The sequence below is a fragment of the Pleurodeles waltl genome, chromosome 1_1, assembly GCF_031143425.1.
Source record: "Pleurodeles waltl isolate 20211129_DDA chromosome 1_1, aPleWal1.hap1.20221129, whole genome shotgun sequence".
Taxonomy (NCBI): Eukaryota; Metazoa; Chordata; class Amphibia; order Caudata; family Salamandridae; genus Pleurodeles; species Pleurodeles waltl.
In genome coordinates, this window is record NC_090436.1 from 304,000,678 (window position 1) to 304,012,798 (window position 12,121).

General features: G+C 59.9%; 14 non-coding genes across 14 annotated transcripts; all 14 read left to right on the top strand.

Annotated features, from left to right (window-relative positions):
- Nucleotides 1–107: 107 nt before the first annotated feature.
- On the top strand, nt 108–271 carry LOC138292666 (U1 spliceosomal RNA). Its single transcript, XR_011202755.1, has one exon. It is a non-coding gene; the product is annotated as a U1 spliceosomal RNA (small nuclear RNA).
- An 843-nt stretch (nt 272–1,114) lies between these two features.
- Nucleotides 1,115–1,278, top strand: LOC138292672 (U1 spliceosomal RNA). Its single transcript, XR_011202756.1, has one exon. It is a non-coding gene; the product is annotated as a U1 spliceosomal RNA (small nuclear RNA).
- An 855-nt stretch (nt 1,279–2,133) lies between these two features.
- LOC138292678 (U1 spliceosomal RNA) lies at nt 2,134–2,297 on the top strand. The gene has a single exon (XR_011202757.1). It is a non-coding gene; the product is annotated as a U1 spliceosomal RNA (small nuclear RNA).
- Nucleotides 2,298–3,152: 855 nt separating this feature from the next.
- LOC138292682 (U1 spliceosomal RNA) lies at nt 3,153–3,316 on the top strand. The gene has a single exon (XR_011202758.1). It is a non-coding gene; the product is annotated as a U1 spliceosomal RNA (small nuclear RNA).
- Nucleotides 3,317–4,171: 855 nt separating this feature from the next.
- LOC138292688 (U1 spliceosomal RNA) lies at nt 4,172–4,335 on the top strand. Its single transcript, XR_011202760.1, has one exon. It is a non-coding gene; the product is annotated as a U1 spliceosomal RNA (small nuclear RNA).
- Nucleotides 4,336–5,182: 847 nt separating this feature from the next.
- On the top strand, nt 5,183–5,346 carry LOC138292693 (U1 spliceosomal RNA). Its single transcript, XR_011202761.1, has one exon. It is a non-coding gene; the product is annotated as a U1 spliceosomal RNA (small nuclear RNA).
- An 855-nt stretch (nt 5,347–6,201) lies between these two features.
- LOC138292703 (U1 spliceosomal RNA) lies at nt 6,202–6,365 on the top strand. The gene has a single exon (XR_011202764.1). It is a non-coding gene; the product is annotated as a U1 spliceosomal RNA (small nuclear RNA).
- Nucleotides 6,366–6,875: 510 nt separating this feature from the next.
- Nucleotides 6,876–7,039, top strand: LOC138292707 (U1 spliceosomal RNA). Its single transcript, XR_011202768.1, has one exon. It is a non-coding gene; the product is annotated as a U1 spliceosomal RNA (small nuclear RNA).
- A 510-nt stretch (nt 7,040–7,549) lies between these two features.
- On the top strand, nt 7,550–7,713 carry LOC138292714 (U1 spliceosomal RNA). Its single transcript, XR_011202772.1, has one exon. It is a non-coding gene; the product is annotated as a U1 spliceosomal RNA (small nuclear RNA).
- A 510-nt stretch (nt 7,714–8,223) lies between these two features.
- Nucleotides 8,224–8,387, top strand: LOC138292720 (U1 spliceosomal RNA). The gene has a single exon (XR_011202773.1). It is a non-coding gene; the product is annotated as a U1 spliceosomal RNA (small nuclear RNA).
- Nucleotides 8,388–8,897: 510 nt separating this feature from the next.
- On the top strand, nt 8,898–9,061 carry LOC138292725 (U1 spliceosomal RNA). The gene has a single exon (XR_011202774.1). It is a non-coding gene; the product is annotated as a U1 spliceosomal RNA (small nuclear RNA).
- Nucleotides 9,062–9,916: 855 nt separating this feature from the next.
- Nucleotides 9,917–10,080, top strand: LOC138292730 (U1 spliceosomal RNA). The gene has a single exon (XR_011202777.1). It is a non-coding gene; the product is annotated as a U1 spliceosomal RNA (small nuclear RNA).
- Nucleotides 10,081–10,590: 510 nt separating this feature from the next.
- LOC138292737 (U1 spliceosomal RNA) lies at nt 10,591–10,754 on the top strand. Its single transcript, XR_011202779.1, has one exon. It is a non-coding gene; the product is annotated as a U1 spliceosomal RNA (small nuclear RNA).
- Nucleotides 10,755–11,609: 855 nt separating this feature from the next.
- LOC138292742 (U1 spliceosomal RNA) lies at nt 11,610–11,773 on the top strand. The gene has a single exon (XR_011202783.1). It is a non-coding gene; the product is annotated as a U1 spliceosomal RNA (small nuclear RNA).
- The last annotated feature ends 348 nt before the right edge of the window (nt 11,774–12,121 follow it).

A 12,121-nucleotide genomic window follows, 5' to 3' on the forward strand; every position in this document is an offset into this window, starting at 1 on the left:
CCCACGCCCATGCTCTGCCCCGCCTCAGGCCTTGCCTCTGTGGATGCCACCCTCGCTCTGCAGGGAGATGCCAAGCGGGCCCCCCTTGCCCTGTCCCCTTCCAACTCATACTTACCTGGCAGGGGAGACACCATGATCACGAAGGTGGTTCTCCCAGGGTGAGGCTCATCCATTGCACTTCGGATGTGCTGACCCCTGCGATGTCCCCAAATGCGGGATACTCGACTGCATAATTTCTGGTAGTGGGGGACTGCGTTCGCGCTTTCCCCTGATCTCTGGTATCAAGAAAGGCAACAAGAAAAACCACTCTGGAGCACCCTTAGCTGTCTCTCCAGCTTCCTTCTGGGTGCTGCAGCAGGCTGGAAATGGGGCTGGGCAAGGGGAAGAGGCATGCAAATTCAGGAGCCTGGGGAGTGCTGGGATAGCTGCCGCCTCCCACTCAGGGGACCTATCCAGAGAGAGGAAAGTAGGCCCTGGCTAGGTGACAGGTCTGTCCCTCTCAGCTAAGCCCCTGGGCTTGTGGACCGGCTGTCAGCCTGTAGTCCTCACCCTTGCCTTCTGGGGCCAAGACTATGGCTGAGGCCACCAGGCCTGGGCCCGGCGAGGGCTCTGCCCGGCGAGGGTTCTGCCGCGTTTGGGAGCGTTCGGGGCTCAGGGCGCGAAACACTGCTCCCCGGCAGGCCTTTTCCCTGGCTTTGGCCAACAAAAGCACTGCCTAGCCCTAGAGTAGGGCTTAGTGGCAGTTCTGTAGGCTCAGAAGCCTCCAACTCTGCTTCTGGGCCTTCTTTCCACCTGGCGAGCCCACCTGTCAGCATGCTGTACTCTACCCTTGCCCAAATTCTCAGCAATGGAGAGGATCCTGAAAGCAAGGCCCTGATTGGCTCTGCTGGATGGCGTGGTCATGTAAATTTCACTGGCCGGCCGGCCGAGGCTTCTGGGAAGCAGCTTTGGGTAGGCAACGGCTTTGCCCAAAGGGTCTGCGGGGCCTTGGCTGGTCACTTTGCGCCCCCACGCCCATGCTCTGCCCCGCCTCAGGCCTTGCCTCTGTGGATGCCACCCTCGCTCTGCAGGGAGATGCCAAGCGGGCCCCCCTTGCCCTGTCCCCTTCCAACTCATACTTACCTGGCAGGGGAGACACCATGATCACGAAGGTGGTTCTCCCAGGGTGAGGCTCATCCATTGCACTTCGGATGTGCTGACCCCTGCGATGTCCCCAAATGCGGGATACTCGACTGCATAATTTCTGGTAGTGGGGGACTGCGTTCGCGCTTTCCCCTGATCTCTGGTATCAAGAAAGGCAACAAGAAAAACCACTCTGGAGCACCCTTAGCTGTCTCTCCAGCTTCCTACTGGGTGCTGCAGCAGGCTGGAAATGGGGCTGGGCAAGGGGAAGAGGCATGCAAATTCAGGAGCCTGGGGAGTGCTGGGATAGCTGCCGCCTCCCACTCAGGGGACCTATCCAGAGAGAGGAAAGTAGGCCCTGGCTAGGTGACAGGTCTGTCCCTCTCAGCTAAGCCCCTGGGCTTGTGGACCGGCTGTCAGCCTGTAGTCCTCACCCTTGCCTTCTGGGGCCAAGACTATGGCTGAGGCCACCAGGCCTGGGCCCGGCGAGGGCTCTGCCCGGCGAGGGTTCTGCCGCGTTTGGGAGCGTTCGGGAAGGCGTGAGGGGCTCAGGGCGCGAAACACTGCTCCCCGGCAGGCCTTTTCCCTGGCTTTGGCCAACAAAAGCACTGCCTAGCCCTAGAGTAGGGCTTAGTGGCAGTTCTGTAGGCTCAGAAGCCTCCAACTCTGCTTCTGGGCCTTCTTTCCACCTGGCGAGCCCACCTGTCAGCATGCTGTACTCTACCCTTGCCCAAATTCTCAGCAATGGAGAGGATCCTGAAAGCAAGGCCCTGATTGGCTCTGCTGGATGGCGTGGTCATGTAAATTTCACTGGCCGGCCGGCCGAGGCTTCTGGGAAGCAGCTTTGGGTAGGCAACGGCTTTGCCCAAAGGGTCTGCGGGGCCTTGGCTGGTCACTTTGCGCCCCCACGCCCATGCTCTGCCCCGCCTCAGGCCTTGCCTCTGTGGATGCCACCCTCGCTCTGCAGGGAGATGCCAAGCGGGCCCCCCTTGCCCTGTCCCCTTCCAACTCATACTTACCTGGCAGGGGAGACACCATGATCACGAAGGTGGTTCTCCCAGGGTGAGGCTCATCCATTGCACTTCGGATGTGCTGACCCCTGCGATGTCCCCAAATGCGGGATACTCGACTGCATAATTTCTGGTAGTGGGGGACTGCGTTCGCGCTTTCCCCTGATCTCTGGTATCAAGAAAGGCAACATGAAAAACCACTCTGGAGCACCCTTAGCTGTCTCTCCAGCTTCCTTCTGGGTGCTGCAGTAGGCTGGAAATGGGGCTGGGCAAGGGGAAGAGGCATGCAAATTCAGGAGCCTGGGGAGTGCTGGGATAGCTGCCGCCTCCCACTCAGGGGACCTATCCAGAGAGAGGAAAGTAGGCCCTGGCTAGGTGACAGGTCTGTCCCTCTCAGCTAAGCCCCTGGGCTTGTGGACCGGCTGTCAGCCTGTAGTCCTCACCCTTGCCTTCTGGGGCCAAGACTATGGCTGAGGCCACCAGGCCTGGGCCCGGCGAGGGCTCTGCCCGGCGAGGGTTCTGCCGCGTTTGGGAGCGTTCGGGAAGGCGTGAGGGGCTCAGGGCGCGAAACACTGCTCCCCGGCAGGCCTTTTCCCTGGCTTTGGCCAACAAAAGCACTGCCTAGCCCTAGAGTAGGGCTTAGTGGCAGTTCTGTAGGCTCAGAAGCCTCCAACTCTGCTTCTGGGCCTTCTTTCCACCTGGCGAGCCCACCTGTCAGCATGCTGTACTCTACCCTTGCCCAAATTCTCAGCAATGGAGAGGATCCTGAAAGCAAGGCCCTGATTGGCTCTGCTGGATGGCGTGGTCATGTAAATTTCACTGGCCGGCCGGCCGAGGCTTCTGGGAAGCAGCTTTGGGTAGGCAACGGCTTTGCCCAAAGGGTCTGCGGGGCCTTGGCTGGTCACTTTGCGCCCCCACGCCCATGCTCTGCCCCGCCTCAGGCCTTGCCTCTGTGGATGCCACCCTCGCTCTGCAGGGAGATGCCAAGCGGGCCCCCCTTGCCCTGTCCCCTTCCAACTCATACTTACCTGGCAGGGGAGACACCATGATCACGAAGGTGGTTCTCCCAGGGTGAGGCTCATCCATTGCACTTCGGATGTGCTGACCCCTGCGATGTCCCCAAATGCGGGATACTCGACTGCATAATTTCTGGTAGTGGGGGACTGCGTTCGCGCTTTCCCCTGATCTCTGGTATCAAGAAAGGCAACAAGAAAAACCACTCTGGAGCACCCTTAGCTGTCTCTCCAGCTTCCTTCTGGGTGCTGCAGCAGGCTGGAAATGGGGCTGGGCAAGGGGAAGAGGCATGCAAATTCAGGAGCCTGGGGAGTGCTGGGATAGCTGCCGCCTCCCACTCAGGGGACCTATCCAGAGAGAGGAAAGTAGGCCCTGGCTAGGTGACAGGTCTGTCCCTCTCAGCTAAGCCCCTGGGCTTGTGGACCGGCTGTCAGCCTGTAGTCCTCACCCTTGCCTTCTGGGGCCAAGACTATGGCTGAGGCCACCAGGCCTGGGCCCGGCGAGGGCTCTGCCCGGCGAGGGTTCTGCCGCGTTTGGGAGCGTTCGGGAAGGCGTGAGGGGCTCAGGGCGCGAAACACTGCTCCCCGGCAGGCCTTTTCCCTGGCTTTGGCCAACAAAAGCACTGCCTAGCCCTAGAGTAGGGCTTAGTGGCAGTTCTGTAGGCTCAGAAGCCTCCAACTCTGCTTCTGGGCCTTCTTTCCACCTGGCGAGCCCACCTGTCAGCATGCTGTACTCTACCCTTGCCCAAATTCTCAGCAATGGAGAGGATCCTGAAAGCAAGGCCCTGATTGGCTCTGCTGGATGGCGTGGTCATGTAAATTTCACTGGCCGGCCGGCCGAGGCTTCTGGGAAGCAGCTTTGGGTAGGCAACGGCTTTGCCCAAAGGGTCTGCGGGGCCTTGGCTGGTCACTTTGCGCCCCCACGCCCATGCTCTGCCCCGCCTCAGGCCTTGCCTCTGTGGATGCCACCCTCGCTCTGCAGGGAGATGCCAAGCGGGCCCCCCTTGCCCTGTCCCCTTCCAACTCATACTTACCTGGCAGGGGAGACACCATGATCACGAAGGTGGTTCTCCCAGGGTGAGGCTCATCCATTGCACTTCGGATGTGCTGACCCCTGCGATGTCCCCAAATGCGGGATACTCGACTGCATAATTTCTGGTAGTGGGGGACTGCGTTCGCGCTTTCCCCTGATCTCTGGTATCAAGAAAGGCAACAAGAAAAACCACTCTGGAGCACCCTTAGCTGTCTCTCCAGCTTCCTACTGGGTGCTGCAGCAGGCTGGAAATGGGGCTGGGCAAGGGGAAGAGGCATGCAAATTCAGGAGCCTGGGGAGTGCTGGGATAGCTGCCGCCTCCCACTCAGGGGACCTATCCAGAGAGAGGAAAGTAGGCCCTGGCTAGGTGACAGGTCTGTCCCTCTCAGCTAAGCCCCTGGGCTTGTGGACCGGCTGTCAGCCTGTAGTCCTCACCCTTGCCTTCTGGGGCCAAGACTATGGCTGAGGCCACCAGGCCTGGGCCCGGCGAGGGCTCTGCCCGGCGAGGGTTCTGCCGCGTTTGGGAGCGTTCGTGAGGGGCTCAGGGCGCGAAACACTGCTCCCCGGCAGGCCTTTTCCCTGGCTTTGGCCAACAAAAGCACTGCCTAGCCCTAGAGTAGGGCTTAGTGGCAGTTCTGTAGGCTCAGAAGCCTCCAACTCTGCTTCTGGGCCTTCTTTCCACCTGGCGAGCCCACCTGTCAGCATGCTGTACTCTACCCTTGCCCAAATTCTCAGCAATGGAGAGGATCCTGAAAGCAAGGCCCTGATTGGCTCTGCTGGATGGCGTGGTCATGTAAATTTCACTGGCCGGCCGGCCGAGGCTTCTGGGAAGCAGCTTTGGGTAGGCAACGGCTTTGCCCAAAGGGTCTGCGGGGCCTTGGCTGGTCACTTTGCGCCCCCACGCCCATGCTCTGCCCCGCCTCAGGCCTTGCCTCTGTGGATGCCACCCTCGCTCTGCAGGGAGATGCCAAGCGGGCCCCCCTTGCCCTGTCCCCTTCCAACTCATACTTACCTGGCAGGGGAGACACCATGATCACGAAGGTGGTTCTCCCAGGGTGAGGCTCATCCATTGCACTTCGGATGTGCTGACCCCTGCGATGTCCCCAAATGCGGGATACTCGACTGCATAATTTCTGGTAGTGGGGGACTGCGTTCGCGCTTTCCCCTGATCTCTGGTATCAAGAAAGGCAACAAGAAAAACCACTCTGGAGCACCCTTAGCTGTCTCTCCAGCTTCCTTCTGGGTGCTGCAGCAGGCTGGAAATGGGGCTGGGCAAGGGGAAGAGGCATGCAAATTCAGGAGCCTGGGGAGTGCTGGGATAGCTGCCGCCTCCCACTCAGGGGACCTATCCAGAGAGAGGAAAGTAGGCCCTGGCTAGGTGACAGGTCTGTCCCTCTCAGCTAAGCCCCTGGGCTTGTGGACCGGCTGTCAGCCTGTAGTCCTCACCCTTGCCTTCTGGGGCCAAGACTATGGCTGAGGCCACCAGGCCTGGGCCCGGCGAGGGCTCTGCCCGGCGAGGGTTCTGCCGCGTTTGGGAGCGTTCGGGAAGGCGTGAGGGGCTCAGGGCGCGAAACACTGCTCCCCGGCAGGCCTTTTCCCTGGCTTTGGCCAACAAAAGCACTGCCTAGCCCTAGAGTAGGGCTTAGTGGCAGTTCTGTAGGCTCAGAAGCCTCCAACTCTGCTTCTGGGCCTTCTTTCCACCTGGCGAGCCCACCTGTCAGCATGCTGTACTCTACCCTTGCCCAAATTCTCAGCAATGGAGAGGATCCTGAAAGCAAGGCCCTGATTGGCTCTGCTGGATGGCGTGGTCATGTAAATTTCACTGGCCGGCCGGCCGAGGCTTCTGGGAAGCAGCTTTGGGTAGGCAACGGCTTTGCCCAAAGGGTCTGCGGGGCCTTGGCTGGTCACTTTGCGCCCCCACGCCCATGCTCTGCCCCGCCTCAGGCCTTGCCTCTGTGGATGCCACCCTCGCTCTGCAGGGAGATGCCAAGCGGGCCCCCCTTGCCCTGTCCCCTTCCAACTCATACTTACCTGGCAGGGGAGACACCATGATCACGAAGGTGGTTCTCCCAGGGTGAGGCTCATCCATTGCACTTCGGATGTGCTGACCCCTGCGATGTCCCCAAATGCGGGATACTCGACTGCATAATTTCTGGTAGTGGGGGACTGCGTTCGCGCTTTCCCCTGATCTCTGGTATCAAGAAAGGCAACAAGAAAAACCACTCTGGAGCACCCTTAGCTGTCTCTCCAGCTTCCTTCTGGGTGCTGCAGTAGGCTGGAAATGGGGCTGGGCAAGGGGAAGAGGCATGCAAATTCAGGAGCCTGGGGAATGCTGGGAAAGGGCCTCAAAAGCTGCTTCTGGGCCTTCGTTCCACCTGGCGAGCCCACCTGTCAGCATGCTGTACTCTACCCTTGCCCAAATTCTCAGCAATGGAGAGGATCCTGAAAGCAAGGCCCTGATTGGCTCTGCTGGATGGCGTGGTCATGTAAATTTCACTGGCCGGCCGGCCGAGGCTTCTGGGAAGCAGCTTTGGGTAGGCAACGGCTTTGCCCAAAGGGTCTGCGGGGCCTTGGCTGGTCACTTTGCGCCCCCACGCCCATGCTCTGCCCCGCCTCAGGCCTTGCCTCTGTGGATGCCACCCTCGCTCTGCAGGGAGATGCCAAGCGGGCCCCCCTTGCCCTGTCCCCTTCCAACTCATACTTACCTGGCAGGGGAGACACCATGATCACGAAGGTGGTTCTCCCAGGGTGAGGCTCATCCATTGCACTTCGGATGTGCTGACCCCTGCGATGTCCCCAAATGCGGGATACTCGACTGCATAATTTCTGGTAGTGGGGGACTGCGTTCGCGCTTTCCCCTGATCTCTGGTATCAAGAAAGGCAACAAGAAAAACCACTCTGGAGCACCCTTAGCTGTCTCTCCAGCTTCCTTCTGGGTGCTGCAGCAGGCTGGAAATGGGGCTGGGCAAGGGGAAGAGGCATGCAAATTCAGGAGCCTGGGGAATGCTGGGAAAGGGCCTCAAAAGCTGCTTCTGGGCCTTCGTTCCACCTGGCGAGCCCACCTGTCAGCATGCTGTACTCTACCCTTGCCCAAATTCTCAGCAATGGAGAGGATCCTGAAAGCAAGGCCCTGATTGGCTCTGCTGGATGGCGTGGTCATGTAAATTTCACTGGCCGGCCGGCCGAGGCTTCTGGGAAGCAGCTTTGGGTAGGCAACGGCTTTGCCCAAAGGGTCTGCGGGGCCTTGGCTGGTCACTTTGCGCCCCCACGCCCATGCTCTGCCCCGCCTCAGGCCTTGCCTCTGTGGATGCCACCCTCGCTCTGCAGGGAGATGCCAAGCGGGCCCCCCTTGCCCTGTCCCCTTCCAACTCATACTTACCTGGCAGGGGAGACACCATGATCACGAAGGTGGTTCTCCCAGGGTGAGGCTCATCCATTGCACTTCGGATGTGCTGACCCCTGCGATGTCCCCAAATGCGGGATACTCGACTGCATAATTTCTGGTAGTGGGGGACTGCGTTCGCGCTTTCCCCTGATCTCTGGTATCAAGAAAGGCAACAAGAAAAACCACTCTGGAGCACCCTTAGCTGTCTCTCCAGCTTCCTTCTGGGTGCTGCAGTAGGCTGGAAATGGGGCTGGGCAAGGGGAAGAGGCATGCAAATTCAGGAGCCTGGGGAATGCTGGGAAAGGGCCTCAAAAGCTGCTTCTGGGCCTTCGTTCCACCTGGCGAGCCCACCTGTCAGCATGCTGTACTCTACCCTTGCCCAAATTCTCAGCAATGGAGAGGATCCTGAAAGCAAGGCCCTGATTGGCTCTGCTGGATGGCGTGGTCATGTAAATTTCACTGGCCGGCCGGCCGAGGCTTCTGGGAAGCAGCTTTGGGTAGGCAACGGCTTTGCCCAAAGGGTCTGCGGGGCCTTGGCTGGTCACTTTGCGCCCCCACGCCCATGCTCTGCCCCGCCTCAGGCCTTGCCTCTGTGGATGCCACCCTCGCTCTGCAGGGAGATGCCAAGCGGGCCCCCCTTGCCCTGTCCCCTTCCAACTCATACTTACCTGGCAGGGGAGACACCATGATCACGAAGGTGGTTCTCCCAGGGTGAGGCTCATCCATTGCACTTCGGATGTGCTGACCCCTGCGATGTCCCCAAATGCGGGATACTCGACTGCATAATTTCTGGTAGTGGGGGACTGCGTTCGCGCTTTCCCCTGATCTCTGGTATCAAGAAAGGCAACAAGAAAAACCACTCTGGAGCACCCTTAGCTGTCTCTCCAGCTTCCTTCTGGGTGCTGCAGTAGGCTGGAAATGGGGCTGGGCAAGGGGAAGAGGCATGCAAATTCAGGAGCCTGGGGAATGCTGGGAAAGGGCCTCAAAAGCTGCTTCTGGGCCTTCGTTCCACCTGGCGAGCCCACCTGTCAGCATGCTGTACTCTACCCTTGCCCAAATTCTCAGCAATGGAGAGGATCCTGAAAGCAAGGCCCTGATTGGCTCTGCTGGATGGCGTGGTCATGTAAATTTCACTGGCCGGCCGGCCGAGGCTTCTGGGAAGCAGCTTTGGGTAGGCAACGGCTTTGCCCAAAGGGTCTGCGGGGCCTTGGCTGGTCACTTTGCGCCCCCACGCCCATGCTCTGCCCCGCCTCAGGCCTTGCCTCTGTGGATGCCACCCTCGCTCTGCAGGGAGATGCCAAGCGGGCCCCCCTTGCCCTGTCCCCTTCCAACTCATACTTACCTGGCAGGGGAGACACCATGATCACGAAGGTGGTTCTCCCAGGGTGAGGCTCATCCATTGCACTTCGGATGTGCTGACCCCTGCGATGTCCCCAAATGCGGGATACTCGACTGCATAATTTCTGGTAGTGGGGGACTGCGTTCGCGCTTTCCCCTGATCTCTGGTATCAAGAAAGGCAACAAGAAAAACCACTCTGGAGCACCCTTAGCTGTCTCTCCAGCTTCCTTCTGGGTGCTGCAGCAGGCTGGAAATGGGGCTGGGCAAGGGGAAGAGGCATGCAAATTCAGGAGCCTGGGGAGTGCTGGGATAGCTGCCGCCTCCCACTCAGGGGACCTATCCAGAGAGAGGAAAGTAGGCCCTGGCTAGGTGACAGGTCTGTCCCTCTCAGCTAAGCCCCTGGGCTTGTGGACCGGCTGTCAGCCTGTAGTCCTCACCCTTGCCTTCTGGGGCCAAGACTATGGCTGAGGCCACCAGGCCTGGGCCCGGCGAGGGCTCTGCCCGGCGAGGGTTCTGCCGCATTTGGGAGCGTTCGGGAAGGCGTGAGGGGCTCAGGGCGCGAAACACTGCTCCCCGGCAGGCCTTTTCCCTGGCTTTGGCCAACAAAAGCACTGCCTAGCCCTAGAGTAGGGCTTAGTGGCAGTTCTGTAGGCTCAGAAGCCTCCAACTCTGCTTCTGGGCCTTCTTTCCACCTGGCGAGCCCACCTGTCAGCATGCTGTACTCTACCCTTGCCCAAATTCTCAGCAATGGAGAGGATCCTGAAAGCAAGGCCCTGATTGGCTCTGCTGGATGGCGTGGTCATGTAAATTTCACTGGCCGGCCGGCCGAGGCTTCTGGGAAGCAGCTTTGGGTAGGCAACGGCTTTGCCCAAAGGGTCTGCGGGGCCTTGGCTGGTCACTTTGCGCCCCCACGCCCATGCTCTGCCCCGCCTCAGGCCTTGCCTCTGTGGATGCCACCCTCGCTCTGCAGGGAGATGCCAAGCGGGCCCCCCTTGCCCTGTCCCCTTCCAACTCATACTTACCTGGCAGGGGAGACACCATGATCACGAAGGTGGTTCTCCCAGGGTGAGGCTCATCCATTGCACTTCGGATGTGCTGACCCCTGCGATGTCCCCAAATGCGGGATACTCGACTGCATAATTTCTGGTAGTGGGGGACTGCGTTCGCGCTTTCCCCTGATCTCTGGTATCAAGAAAGGCAACAAGAAAAACCACTCTGGAGCACCCTTAGCTGTCTCTCCAGCTTCCTTCTGGGTGCTGCAGTAGGCTGGAAATGGGGCTGGGCAAGGGGAAGAGGCATGCAAATTCAGGAGCCTGGGGAATGCTGGGAAAGGGCCTCAAAAGCTGCTTCTGGGCCTTCGTTCCACCTGGCGAGCCCACCTGTCAGCATGCTGTACTCTACCCTTGCCCAAATTCTCAGCAATGGAGAGGATCCTGAAAGCAAGGCCCTGATTGGCTCTGCTGGATGGCGTGGTCATGTAAATTTCACTGGCCGGCCGGCCGAGGCTTCTGGGAAGCAGCTTTGGGTAGGCAACGGCTTTGCCCAAAGGGTCTGCGGGGCCTTGGCTGGTCACTTTGCGCCCCCACGCCCATGCTCTGCCCCGCCTCAGGCCTTGCCTCTGTGGATGCCACCCTCGCTCTGCAGGGAGATGCCAAGCGGGCCCCCCTTGCCCTGTCCCCTTCCAACTCATACTTACCTGGCAGGGGAGACACCATGATCACGAAGGTGGTTCTCCCAGGGTGAGGCTCATCCATTGCACTTCGGATGTGCTGACCCCTGCGATGTCCCCAAATGCGGGATACTCGACTGCATAATTTCTGGTAGTGGGGGACTGCGTTCGCGCTTTCCCCTGATCTCTGGTATCAAGAAAGGCAACAAGAAAAACCACTCTGGAGCACCCTTAGCTGTCTCTCCAGCTTCCTTCTGGGTGCTGCAGCAGGCTGGAAATGGGGCTGGGCAAGGGGAAGAGGCATGCAAATTCAGGAGCCTGGGGAGTGCTGGGATAGCTGCCGCCTCCCACTCAGGGGACCTATCCAGAGAGAGGAAAGTAGGCCCTGGCTAGGTGACAGGTCTGTCCCTCTCAGCTAAGCCCCTGGGCTTGTGGACCGGCTGTCAGCCTGTAGTCCTCACCCTTGCCTTCTGGGGCCAAGACTATGGCTGAGGCCACCAGGCCTGGGCCCGGCGAGGGCTCTGCCCGGCGAGGGTTCTGCCGCGTTTGGGAGCGTTCGGGAAGGCGTGAGGGGCTCAGGGCGCGAAACACTGCTCCCCGGCAGGCCTTTTCCCTGGCTTTGGCCAACAAAAGCACTGCCTAGCCCTAGAGTAGGGCTTAGTGGCAGTTCTGTAGGCTCAGAAGCCTCCAACTCTGCTTCTGGGCCTTCTTTCCACCTGGCGAGCCCACCTGTCAGCATGCTGTACTCTACCCTTGCCCAAATTCTCAGCAATGGAGAGGATCCTGAAAGCAAGGCCCTGATTGGCTCTGCTGGATGGCGTGGTCATGTAAATTTCACTGGCCGGCCGGCCGAGGCTTCTGGGAAGCAGCTTTGGGTAGGCAACGGCTTTGCCCAAAGGGTCTGCGGGGCCTTGGCTGGTCACTTTGCGCCCCCACGCCCATGCTCTGCCCCGCCTCAGGCCTTGCCTCTGTGGATGCCACCCTCGCTCTGCAGGGAGATGCCAAGCGGGCCCCCCTTGCCCTGTCCCCTTCCAACTCATACTTACCTGGCAGGGGAGACACCATGATCACGAAGGTGGTTCTCCCAGGGTGAGGCTCATCCATTGCACTTCGGATGTGCTGACCCCTGCGATGTCCCCAAATGCGGGATACTCGACTGCATAATTTCTGGTAGTGGGGGACTGCGTTCGCGCTTTCCCCTGATCTCTGGTATCAAGAAAGGCAACAAGAAAAACCACTCTGGAGCACCCTTAGCTGTCTCTCCAGCTTCCTTCTGGGTGCTGCAGCAGGCTGGAAATGGGGCTGGGCAAGGGGAAGAGGCATGCAAATTCAGGAGCCTGGGGAGTGCTGGGATAGCTGCCGCCTCCCACTCAGGGGACCTATCCAGAGAGAGGAAAGTAGGCCCTGGCTAGGTGACAGGTCTGTCCCTCTCAGCTAAGCCCCTGGGCTTGTGGACCGGCTGTCAGCCTGTAGTCCTCACCCTTGCCTTCTGGGGCCAAGACTATGGCTGAGGCCACCAGGCCTGGGCCCGGCGAGGGCTCTGCCCGGCG